The sequence below is a fragment of the Astatotilapia calliptera genome, chromosome 15 (assembly GCF_900246225.1).
Source record: "Astatotilapia calliptera chromosome 15, fAstCal1.2, whole genome shotgun sequence".
NCBI lineage: Eukaryota > Metazoa > Chordata > Actinopteri > Cichliformes > Cichlidae > Astatotilapia > Astatotilapia calliptera.
Window position 1 is genome coordinate 34,151,128 of NC_039316.1, and position 13,444 is coordinate 34,164,571.

At 41.6% G+C, this 13,444-nt stretch overlaps 1 long non-coding RNA gene across 1 annotated transcript; it reads left to right on the forward strand.

Annotated features, from left to right (window-relative positions):
* Nucleotides 1-1,161: 1,161 nt before the first annotated feature.
* On the forward strand, nucleotides 1,162-11,938 carry LOC113037146 (uncharacterized). Its single transcript, XR_003274587.1, has 3 exons — nucleotides 1,162-1,251; nucleotides 6,635-6,730; nucleotides 11,339-11,938. It is a non-coding gene; the product is annotated as an uncharacterized LOC113037146 (long non-coding RNA).
* Nucleotides 11,939-13,444: the final 1,506 nt, after the last annotated feature.

The following is a 13,444-nucleotide window of genomic DNA, read 5'->3' on the forward strand; positions in this document are numbered from 1 at the left end:
GGGGGAAAATTATTATTATATAATTTTTTTCTTGATTTTCACACTAAAAATGCCATTAAACACAAATACCCATTTGTCCCTCAAGTCGAATGCCTCTGTCTGTTACCTTTACCCGCTCTGTCTATTCTGCATGGAGTGCAAATTGCTACAATGACTATGAAAACATGGAAGCAAGTAATGCAGCCAATTACACTCTTTTTATTTGCTGCATTATATGAAGGCAGACAAGGTTCAAGAGTGTTTGTCTGTGTGTGAAAGCGCATGCCCCTGCAACTCTATGCCAAAGACTGTATATCGGTGCATAGGACACATTTCTACACTAAACACTACAATTACGAAGACTAAAGACTAAAGAGGCTAGAAGATTTGTAAAAGCCTCACAAATTAATGGTAGAAAACCAGTAAGAGAATTTCCTCAGCAGTCCTAGTTTTTCATCTTTGCCTTCAGCATCTGTGCTGCAACAGACATCACACAATTTCATTTCCGTTAATTGACTATTTTGAAGTGGCACAGCAAGAGTTTTCCATCATCATATTGTCAGGAAACAGCTGCCAGCTGCACAGTAAACCTATAATGCAATCAGCTACTTTGTGGCGGCCTTCAAGCTCTCATTGTGTTAGGCATTGCTTAGACTGCTAATGCCCCTTGATTGGTCAAAATACGCATTGTATCTGGCATGATGTTTCCTCAGTTCATTATGGCCTTAATATATAGTTGCATTTCATTATTGTTTTGTTTTGTTTTTGATGATCACAAGATGAAACGTGGAACATGTTTTTATACCGAGCACACCTATGCAAAGAAAGTATGAATCAGTAACAAATATCACTTTTTAAAATCAGCTGTCATGGTCCTCCAGTCCTCCTGTGGGTCTTCACTGTTTCTCTCTCTCTCTCCATTTGTGTGCTTGCTGCTTTGTGTGTGGGTTTGTTTACCTGCCTGACAGGGGCGGGATCCTCCTGGGATCTCCGCCCCCTCGTGGAGACACCTGAATCAATCAAGCACCTGTGGACCATCTGGCAATCAGCTGTTTGCTATTTAAGCTGGGACCTGACCTTTAGTCTTCGCCTGAGTGTTGTGTAACTGTGGTAGTCTGTAAGTATCTGCTTCAGTTTACTTGCTGAAGATTTCTAATGTGTCTTTTCCTGTGCCTAGGACGGCCCAGTGGAGTTCTGAGAGAGTGTTTGCTGCTTGGTGGAGTTAGAAGATTCTGTTTGGGACACTGAGAGGATCGGGGACTTGGATTCATGGTATTGAACCATAGTTTGCTGTTAGTGCAGCTTCTGTGTGCCTTTGAATTATCCCCCAAGTCTCTAAAGTTCTTCCAAAATATTTATCTGTTGTCAATAGCTGTTTCCGGGTCCAAGCTCTGCTTCAGGTCCCAAAGTCAAACAAACACTGCGGCATCACTGGGAGTTAAAAACTATCTAAATTCTTTCACTTTAATAAAATGATCGGTGTGGCTGCTCTACCAGGTGTAACAATGAAGTTTAGCATCCAGGCATCCATGAAAACAGAATTTATGAAATTTAACGGAGTTTAAAGTTAGCAGGAAGTTAGCTCGCTAGTTTCCACCCAAACATAATAGACCATGTTCTGACTGAGAGGTTTCTGAAAAAATTTAAATGTGTAGCTTTGCTATCACTTCTGACATAAACAAAGACAGGAAACTATACAGCAGTGACTTTTATAGGGTTACTGAAGTTGGGCCTACTGATGTATAATGATCAGTGTTGGGTAAGTTACTTTAGATTAGTAACTTAAAAACTGCAGTTGTGGTGCTTTCGATTGTACTCAGAACTCGGAAATTCTGCCTTCCGAATAGGAAGATGTAGGTAACACCAGACTGCAGATGAGCTGCATACAGGGCTGGACTGGGACAAAAAATCGGCCTGACCATTTTGACTAGAGACCGGCCCGCCATTATAGGAAAAATCATAAAGCCTTTGAATGAAAACAAATGCTGTTGTGACCAGAGATGGGCAGTAACGCATTACAAGTAACGCGTTACTGTAATCTGATTACTTTTTCCAAGTAACGAGTAAAGTAAGGGATTACTATTGCAAAAACGGTCATTAGATTACCGTTAATTTGCTGTAGGAACGCTGCGTTACTGCGTTACTAAAACCGTGATTTTTTTTTTTGCGAGAATGTCTCATGACAGTGACGTAAGCGAGTGCAACGTTCGTGACAACAGTTGTGTGCAGATCAACAATGGATCATATATCGAGTGCGGGAGAGAGTATGAGCGTGCAGCGTTTAAAGCGTGGAAGTACTGACCTTACTTTGAGTTTGATTCCATAAAAAGTGACAAAAACATTAGCGTCCATCGTGCGTGGGAAGAAAACTTCTTTTTACAGCGAAAAAAACCCCTAAACTTCCAAGCAAGCACCGAATGCGCAACGACGTAATGGGAAATTCACAGAGAAACTCGCGGATTCTTCAACTGACCGCTGCGGCACACCTGCACCAGGGTAAACCTCCGCCTACGCCACTCCTGCTGTATAGATGAAAACAGAGCAACAGGACCACTAGTCTTTGATTTTATTTATTTTCTGCTGTGTTTTACTTGCATCTATTTGAAAGACTGAGTGTAAAAACAAAAAATATTTTATTTCATCTGCTGCAATGTGCAGAAAAAAGGTTTAAATGTTAAACTAATTTCTTCAAGTCAGAGAATGTTGCATATAATTACATTTTTGCTTGATGCATAAAGTTAAAAGGTTAAAACTAATAAAACAAGTTTTAAAAAGAGACTTTTCCATTTGATTACATTTTGTATGATGGATTATGCAGAAAAAGTAGAATTGGGCTGAAAGATCTATCGCTTTATCACCTATTCAGGTTGTAAATCGTGTTTTTAAAAAGTAACTAAGTATTTAATTACTTTTGAAAATAAGTAATCAGTAAAGTAACAGGATTACTTTTTTGGGGAAGTAATCAGTAATTAGTTACTGATTACTTTTTTCAAGTAACTTGACCAACACTGGTTGTGACAGTGATGTACACTTTTCTGATGGTATATATGTATCAGTCTATCAATCGTTTGTTGTAGGATTCAGATAATATTTTTTTAAAAGCTAGATATTTTAAATGAGAATAAGAAAAAAAGTATTTCTTTGTGCCCCCCTCTCCCTGTTAATGCCCTACCTGGCCCCCTGGCAAAACTTTGCTAGACCCGCCCCTGCACAGTTACCAGCTGTCAGCTACGTAAAAAAGGATCCTGGTGTTATTTGTCTCTCAGAAACAGTTCACAACTTCCCTTCAACTCATTCATGTCACCCATGTCGCCTCTGTCAGTGCGCCCCAGGGTGGCTATGGCTACAACGTAGCTTGCCATCACCAGTGTGTGAATGTGTGTGCGGATGACTGGTTTTGTAAAGCGCTTTGGGGTCCTTAGGGACTAGTAAAGCGCTATACAAATACAGGCCATTTACCAGGCCATTTACCCAAAAGGTAAACCTGTTTCTCCATCACCTGTTCAGCTCTGATGATTCAGTAAGGACATCTCCTGGTTTCAGCTTCATGTTTCCCTCTCACCAGATTACCAAACCGATATCATGACCAGCAGCTTTTACACCTGTGGCTCCAACAAACATCAGCTGATACTAGAAAGTAATATTAAATAAATTCTAACAACAGCTGACCAAGCTTAAACGTGCTGCTGTTGTTTAACACGACCTCCGCTGGTTTCTTCTTTCTGGCGCAAAGTGGGGAATAAACAAATGAGAGAAAAGCCGATCAGCTAAATGGTAAATGGTAAATGGCCTGTATTTATATAGCGCTTTACTAGTCCCTAAGGACCCCAAAGCGCTTTACACATCCAGTCATCCACCCATTCACACATACATTCACACACTGGTGATGGCAAGCTACATTGTAGCCACAGCCACCCTGGGGCGCACTGACAGAGGCGAGGCTGCCGGACACTGGCGCCACCGGGCCCTCTGACCACCACCAGTAGGCAACGGGTGAAGTGTCTTGCCCAAGGACACAACGACCAAGACTGTCCAAGCCGGGGCTCGAACCAGCAACCTTCCGATTACAAGGCGAACTCCCAACTCAACTTACTTGTAACGCGTTACTGTAATCTGATTACTTTTTTCAAGTAACGAGTAAAGTAAGGGATTACTATTGCAAAAACGGTCATTAGATTACTGTTGCTTTCCCGTAGGAACGCTGCATTACTGCGTTACTAAAACCGTGATTCTTCGCGAGAATGTCTCATGACAGTGACATAAGCGAGTGCGCCGTTAGTGACAACAGCTGTGTGCAGATCAACAATGGATCACATATCGATTGTGGGAGAGAGTATGAGCGTGCAGCGTTTAAAGCGTGGAAGTACTGACCTTACTTTGAGTTTGATTCCATAAAAAGTGACAAAAACATTAGCGTCCATCATGCGTGGGAAGAAAACTTCTTTTTACAGCGAAAAAAAACCCTAAACTTCCAAGCAAGCATCGAGTGCGCAATGATGTAATGGGAAATTCACAGAGAAACTCGCGAATTCTTCAACTGACCGCGGCACACCTGCACCAGGGTAAACCTCCGCCTACGCCACTCCTGCTTTACAGGTGAAAATAGAGCAACAGGACCGCTAGTCTTTGACTTTATTTATTTTCTGCTGTGTTTTACTTGCATCTATTTGAAAGAGTGACTGTAAACACAAAAAATATTTTATTTTATGTGCTGGAATGTGCAGAAAAAAGGTTTAAATGTTAAACTAATTTATTCAAGTCAGAGAATGTTGCATATAATTACATTTTTGCTTGATGCATAAAGTTAAAAGATTAAAACTGATAAAACAAGTTAAAAAAAGAGACTTTTCCATTTGATTACATTTTGTATGATGGATTATGTAGAAAAAGTAGAATTGGGCTGAAAGATCTATCGCTTTATCACCTCTTCAGGTTGTAAATCGTGTTTTTAAAAAGTAACTAAGTAACTAAGTAATTAATTACTTTTGAAAATAAGTAATCAGTTAAGTAACGGGATCAGTAATTAGTTACTGATTACTTTTTTCAAGTAACTTGACCAACACTGTTGATCAGTTTCATGATTGAAGTAGGAGAGGGAGGGGGAGAGAAGTAACTAACGCGTTACTTAATGACGCGTTAGTTTCTACACTGATAATGATGTGCTACGTGGTGGCTACCTGTACAGTTATGTTAGCATAATATAAACACTAACATTTCCACTCGATAAAAGTTAGTGTGAGGGTTCCTGATGGTTAGGGGCAAATGCAATTGCATGGCAATTGTTTACAGACAGGATGCTGTAAACAAGCCAAACTTAATCAGGAGAACAACTGAGTTAATCCATCCACAATACGAGCTTAGTCATTAATATACTGCTGCATGAGCAAGGCTGTAGTTACATTGTAAAACTGAGCTTTAAAATAAATAGTGGTAACAAAAACCAAGAGAGGCCGACAGTGATCACTGCCTTTTTAGGGGCTTGTTCAGATTAAATGGAACAAGATGCAAAGCATTAAAACATGTTAAAAACACAACAGGGTTAATAAACACAGAGTAGCTTGAACCCGTAAGCAGGGTTCATACGTCATCACATAAAGACCGGATAAGGCGTTGTTAAGATATTAAAAAAGTGCTTAATTTATCATTTATAAACTATTAATCCTCCTTAGTATATAATTATTAAATACAGAAAAAAAGTTTCTTCTTTTTAAAATCATACTGCATATACAATGTGTTCATTGTGTCATTTAGAAAGTGTAAGTAACTGCTGAAGTCGAGCATTCAGTAGCTGTAATTCTTATGATATGATAATCAGTTTTAACCTCAAGTAGTTAATTTTACCTCCTGCAAATTTCTTGATTGAACCTTGTAAACTCGGTCCAGTTATATTTTAAGTAACTGGGGTGCTTCCATCTCTCAGAATCTCAGTAGGGGCTTTTGTCTTTTGAGCATCGTTTCACATTCTCAGCACCAAAAGAAGCTTTTAAGTGTCTTTTTCACTTCTAAGAAAGACAACAGCAATGTAAGGATGAACAGATGCTGTGTTGCTGAAAGGATTATATTTCTGATGGTGCAAGCCATCTGCACCGCCAACTACTATTCGAGGAGTCTGATAGTAAGAGATTCTTCTAAGTATGCTCTGTAGATTTAGTTTTATGCAAATGGGTTTTACATTTGTCACATTATCTATATATTTCTTTATTATATGGCTTATTTATGCAAAGGCTTAGGGGTTAAAAAAAGTGGATTGACACTGTTGAGGCAGTTTGACACTTTACAAAGTTGGGCATTAAAATTCTTGTTAAAGAATCATTATAGCTGTGAATAAACAAGGGATCTCACTGTCAGTAGACAACATTATCCATATTTTGTTAGTAAAGTCCGACACTTTATCAAATATAAATATTCTGCTACATTATAATCAACAGCCAGTGCACCTTAACAATGTGTTTCCATTCTTTGCCTCCATATATTTGTGGTTTTATTTGTGTGTACCATCTTTTTTATTTTAATGAGTAATGCCCTGAAAAAGTGATGGCTACACATGACACAGTTTAGTCTTAAGCAAGAAATAATTACCACTCTAAGGATTGTCACAGTCTGACTGCCTACAAGGACTCTAATTGTTTTTGACATTTTTTTTTTTTAATTGCAGCACATTAACTCATCTTTAGTTGTCAAATGAAGAGGAGCTGGCTGAAAAAGAAACAGGAGGCAGATTGCACATGACTTGAGGAAATATGGATAATAAGTAGGTATTAATGCAGGGGAAAAATGGTTTCTGAGCATTACTGTGATAGCATCATCAGTTTGTTATGTTGTTAGAAAAAATGCAGTTGCTAATACTTTAAGAGGGCAATGCCATACATAGTAACACTTACAAGATTTGTGCTAGGCAGTACTTTCAGTGCACATAACAGTACATAGTTGTTGAGCTCCGGTTTTGCATAACTTTATTTGAGTATATATTTGAGTTGGACTTACATTTAGATCCTTTGTGGTGACAAATGTGAGCCCTTTATCACTATGAATAGTAAGGGATTTTTGTTTAGGTCTTAATGTTTTGGAGTCATCATTGGACAAAACTAAAGCTAAGCCAATCCTTCCACGACTTTTTCCATATCAATTTTTTATTATCTTTTGAGTAAATAACAAAAAACAATAACAGATATAAATATATTTTTACCAGGAGAAACTCTAAAGCTGATCAATTAAAATGAACAAGCAAAAACAAGTAAAACAGAAGAACACAATTCCACAAAGCTGTTTTAAATGCAAAACAGAAAAGGTCCCCAAACCCAAAACAGCAACCCAAAACTGCTCCAAACCAAATAAAACCTTTGGCTATAGCTAATGCATGTATTTTGTGTTGTTATATAATGGTATTCCACAAATTAAGAGATTACTAATTATCAAAAAAAAAAAACATGTAAATACAGCTGCACTTTGCTGCTTTTAATCTGCTTTTAGCTTTTAGCAGGTGGTAATTAGTTTAATCCAGGTGATGCAGAGGGGATTTCTACTTACCTTACTTTTCTCTCATTACCTGTTCAAGTCTAAGTATTCTTCCACTGTAAAGAAAAATGATTTGTCTCAACCACAAAACACTGTACTTGTCTATGATGTCAGTTTAGAGATTTTAAAAATTTGAACTCATTCGCAGAGCTGACCTGATACTACATTACAAGTTTGCTATCTGTATGCTAGCAAAAGTCAAGGTTTGTGATACAACCTGTGATCTGGAATAACTTTAAAATAAATTTTGAAAAGATCAGTTCAAAACTGCCAACTGCTAGATATCATAAATTTACAAATAACCTGAAAGCTCCAACAACTTGGGCAATTGTACCTGCATAACAACGCTAGTTTTCATACTTATACTCTCCACTATATATATATATATATATATATATATATATATATATATATATATATATATATATATATATATATATATATATATATATAGGTACAACATAAATGCTACGGCAAGGAGGAGTCAGGACGCCAGGTCAGGGGGGAGATATCATCACCCCCACCCGAGATTGGGTACATAGCCCCAAGTGTGACAGGAGAAGGATCGTTGAGTGCGAGAGGAACTGACCTGAAAAATAGGATCATGGCCAAGCTTGAAACCTGGATCCCCCGTAGCCGGTTACCAAGATTACGTGAAGTACCCTCAGAAGGTCTGCTAGATGATGTTAATGCAGCACTAAGGGCAATACCTACAACCACGATTACCGACACTAACAAGCTGATCTACAATACGGCAGCAGTGATCAGTGAGATGCTTGGCTACAAGTTGAACAGCCACAAGGGGCAGTACCCTCCATGGAGAAGGAGGCTAGAGGGCAAGATCAAAGTAGCACGGAGAGAGGTTAGCCAACTAACGGAGTTGCAGCAAGGTGCGACGAATAAGGTGCCTAAGAAATACAGCAAGCTGTCCATACCTGAGGCCTTGGAAACTGCCAAGCAAAGACTCACAGCCTTGGCCAGCCGCTTGAGGAGGTACACCAGAGAGATAGAAGGCAGGAGAATAAACCAGCTGTTCTCCACAGAACCAGCAAAGGTGTACTCTCAGTGGCAAGGGAACAATAATAAGAGAACAGCACCACCAAGGCTGGAGACGGAGCAATACTGGAAGAGCATATGGGAGAAGGATGCAACCCATAACGGCAATGCTCAGTGGCTAGAGGATCTGAGGGCAGACCACAGCGACCTCCCTGAACAGGGTCCAGTAACCATCACAGTGGCAGATATCCAAGAAAGGGTCTCCAGTATGAAGAGTTGGACAGCACCAGGGCCCGACATGGTTCACGCCTACTGGCTGAAGAAGCTAACTGCACTCCACGAGCGTCTGGCAGCACAAATGAACCAGCTGCTAGTTAACGAGATACACCCGGAATGGCTAACTGAAGGCCGGACGGTCCTGATCCCCAAGGACCCCAAGAAGGGACCGGTCCCCTCCAACTACCGACCAATAACCTCCCTCAGTACTACATGGAAGCTCCTGTCAGGCATCATATCGGCTAAGATGAACAGGCACATGGGTCAATACATGAGCGGGACACAGAAAGGAATTGGCAAGAATACCAGAGGCGCAAAACACCAGCTACTGGTAGACAGAACAATCAGCCGAGACTGCAAGACCAGACTGACCAACCTGTGCACTGCCTGGATTGATTACAAGAAGGCCTATGACTCAATGCCCCACAGCTGGATACTGGAATGCCTAGAATTGTACAAGATCAATGGGACCCTAAGAGCCTTCATCAGGAACTCAATGGGGATGTGGCGTACAACACTAGAGGCCAACTCCAAGCCCATAGCACAAGTCACCATCAAGTGCGGGATCTACCAAGGAGATGCTCTGTCCCCACTGCTGTTCTGCATAGGCCTGAACCCCCTCAGTGAGATCATTAACAAGACTGGCTACGGATACCGACTACGGAACGGAGCAGTTGTCAGCCACCTCCTGTACATGGATGACATCAAGCTGTATGCCAAGAGTGAACGAGACATCGATTCACTGATCCACACTACCAGGCTATACAGCAATGACATTGGAATGTCGTTCGGACTGGAGAAGTGTAGTCGGATGGTAACAAAGAGAGGGAAGGTAGTCAGAACTGAGGGGATTGAACTACCAGAAGGCAACATTGCAGACATAGAGGACAGTTACAAGTACTTGGGGATCCCGCAGGCGAATGGGAACCATGAAGAGGCCGCTAGAAAAGCTGCAACCACCAAGTACCTGCAGAGGGTCAGGCAAGTCCTGAGGAGTCAGCTGAATGGTAAGAACAAGATCCGGGCCATCAACACGTACGCCCTGCCCGTGATCAGGTACCCTGCTGGGGTAATAGGCTGGCCAAAGGAGGAGATAGAAGCCACTGACATAAAGACAAGAAAGCTCCTTACCATGCATGGAGGGTTTCACCCCAAGTCCAGCACCCTGAGGCTGTACGCTAAGCGGAAGGAAGGGGGCCGGGGACTGGTGAGTGTCAGCACCACAGTCCAGGATGAGACAACGAACATCCAAGAATACATTGGGAAGATGGCCCCAACTGACCGAGTGCTCAGTGAATACCTCAGGCAGCAGAAACCCAAGAAAGAGGAGGGAGACGAGGAACCAGCATGGAAGGACAGGCCCCTGCACGGTATGTACCACCGGCAGATAGAGGAGGTGGCTGATATCCAGAAATCCTACCAGTGGCTGGACAAAGCTGGACTGAAAGACAGCACAGAGGCACTAATCATGGCAGCACAAGAACAAGCTCTGAGCACAAGATCCATAGAGGCTGGGGTCTATCACACCAGGCAAGACCCCAGGTGCAGGCTGTGTAAAGATGCCCCAGAGACAATCCAGCACATAACAGCAGGGTGCAAGATGCTAGCAGGCAAGGCATACATGGAACGCCATAACCAAGTGGCCGGCATAGTGTACAGGAACATCTGTGCCGAGTATAACCTGGAAGTCCCGAGGTCAAAATGGGAGATGCCCCCAAGGGTGGTGGAGAATGACCGAGCTAAGATCCTGTGGGACTTCCAGATACAGACGGACAAAATGGTGGTGGCTAACCAACCGGACATAGTGGTGGTAGACAAACAGAAGAAGACGGCCGTAGTGATCGATGTAGCGGTTCCGAATGACAGCAATATCAGGAAGAAGGAACACGAGAAGCTGGAGAAATACCAAGGGCTCAGAGAAGAGCTCGAGAGGATGTGGAGGGTGAAGGTAACGGTGGTCCCCGTGGTAATCGGAGCACTAGGTGCGGTGACTCCCAAGATAGGCGAGTGGCTCCAGCAGATCCCGGGAACAACATCGGAGATCTCTGTCCAGAAGAGCGCAGTCCTGGGAACAGCTAAGATACTGCGCAGGACCCTCAAGCTCCCAGGCCTCTGGTAGAGGACCCGAGCTTGAAGGATAAACCGCCCGCAGGGGCGTGCTGGGTGTTTTTTTTTTTTATATATATATATATATTTACACCAGGTTGTGCAGTGCAGATGACAATGGATGTTAACCCCAGGTTTATAGATTGCAGCAAAAGTCATGACAAGTGTCAAGGTGGAAAAATCCATAAAAACAAGAGCAAAGAGCAAGAGATAAATAATACATGCCTGTTCTTAGATGAACAGGTTTATCTTGTATATTAAAATCAATGTGAATCCGTCCCTAAAACCAGCTTAAAGTCTTACCTAATCTTTTAGTCTGAACCTCTCAGACTGGGTTTTAGCTAGACGCCCCCATGCTTCGTCCTCTATGCTGCCCTTATTTGCCAGGCTCTTTTCATCTTCTACATTTCTTTCATGTTTCTCTCCTCTTATATTGTTATTAACCCTCCTTTCATCTGTTTTTCAGGCATACACTCCCTTCATCTCCAGATGCCTTGTTACAGCAGGTCATTTACTGCAAGCTTCTTGGCTGCAGGCTGGGCAAGTAGTGAGAAATGTTCAATCGTTGCAACATTTCATGTTTCAAAAGCACAGCCACTGTATGTATCTTGTTGATGAGTGCTTGAGCAAGAGAATAGACCTACAATTATTGCAAACTGTGTGAGAATGTCTGTTAAATACATCAAACAACTTCCTCAAACATCCACTTTTCCACTGCCTTCACTATGATAATGGACATGGACAAAATATCCCAGGATCGTTTGGTGAGTAAGGTGCAGTGAACTCTAGTGGATTTGTATGTGTGTGTGGATTTCAGATCTGATGTAACCGAGTAATCTGTACTTTGCACTTCACTGTGTAAATGCCCAGTTAATGCTTTTGTCATTATCTGCTATGGAGAATTAAATGAGGTTGGATCCGCAGTAATTTGAGTACCTACTCCCCACAGGTTTAAGTTATAGAACAAGGGTTCTTAGAGGCAAATAGAAAAACATGTTTTGAGCAGTGCATGACTACAATTTATTAATTATGTAAGTAGTATTCATTCTCCATACGCAAACTTATCAAATCAATTAAATGCTGGCAAACACAACTCCAAGGTAATTATGAAACCAAATTTTCTGTGATGGTTTAAGGACAGAATGATAAATTACATACATGGCATACCTTTGAATAATGTGTACTTGACAGGGCTACAGTAAACACAATTTACATCCTTTTTTCTCTGCAAGCAGGATTTGCTGGGGTAGTTTATAATTGAGTCCAGTGGTGCATGAACTTTCTACAGCTGCAATCTGTCTACACACAGTTATTTCTCCCTCTGCAGGCTGCAGCTTTCTTTTGTCAACTCTGCCTCACATCACAACAGTCCCCAAACATGAGAGATCTTGATGAAACCAGAATGTAATTATTAGTGTAGTAGTTCTTGGTTGGTGGCAGGATCTCTGCATGGTTCAGCAAACAACACGCTCTCTGTTCAAATGAAGAACATTTGGCTCCTTTCAAGAGCAATTATTTCAACCTTCAGTCAGGCTCTCCCCAACCAATGAATAACGCAATAGTAGAATTTGCTTAATCAGCCAGGTGAGGAAATTCCAAAAAGTTGATTCTGTTCATCTAGACGTAGCGTTTTCAGTTGAAGAAACGTTTCGTCACTCATCCAAGTGACTTCTTGAGGTTTCCCCAACCTTATAAACAGTATATTTGCATAATGACTAACACTAACACAGCTGACTAACAATAGGCAATGATGTCAGTTTCATGGTCATTAAGATGCAAATTGTCATGAGCACTGATCAATGGCTATGACTACCATTTACAGAGAGTTGGAAAATGGCTATAATCACAGCATTGTAAGATGGTAAAAGATGTGGTATTAGACCCCCTCCTCGATTCAGAGATGGTCTTTCCCTTTTCACGTAATTGGCCTCCTCCCTGTCCAGGATGTGTGAATTCTTATCACTGAAAAAGTGTCCACTGGCCTGTAGGTGTGAATAGACTGCGGAGTCCTGGCCTCTTCTGTGTTGTGCAATCCGCTCAGTCAGAGGTTGTTTGGTTTCCCTGATGTACAAATCGCAACAATCCTCCTGGCACTTAACAGTGTACACTATATAACTGTTTGTGCCGAGGAGCCCGATCTTTGGGGTGGACCAATTTTTTTGGAGTTTTGGGGTTTGAAAGCCACAGAGACGTGGTGTATAAAGAAAATATGTTTCAGCTGTTCTGATGCTCCTGACACATAAGGGATTGCTGCTTAGGCAGCAATTGTCCTTCTTCTCTTCTGGACTTTGGAGCTTTCTTTAAGTGTTTTCCCACTTTTGACAAATGTCCAGCTGGGCTAACCACATTTACTCAGGGCCTCCTTGGTATGATGTTCTTCTGCTTTCCTGGCTGCTCCGTCTGTGGGATGGCGTTTGCTCTTTGTTGTTGCAGTCTGATGACACCCAGTTTGTGCTCCAGTGGATGATGAGAGTCAGTCCTTAAATACTGATCTGTATGTACATTTACGGTACTCACCAACGTTTAAATGTCCCCCATTTCTGATGGTCCAAGAAGGCTAGCCTGTCATTTT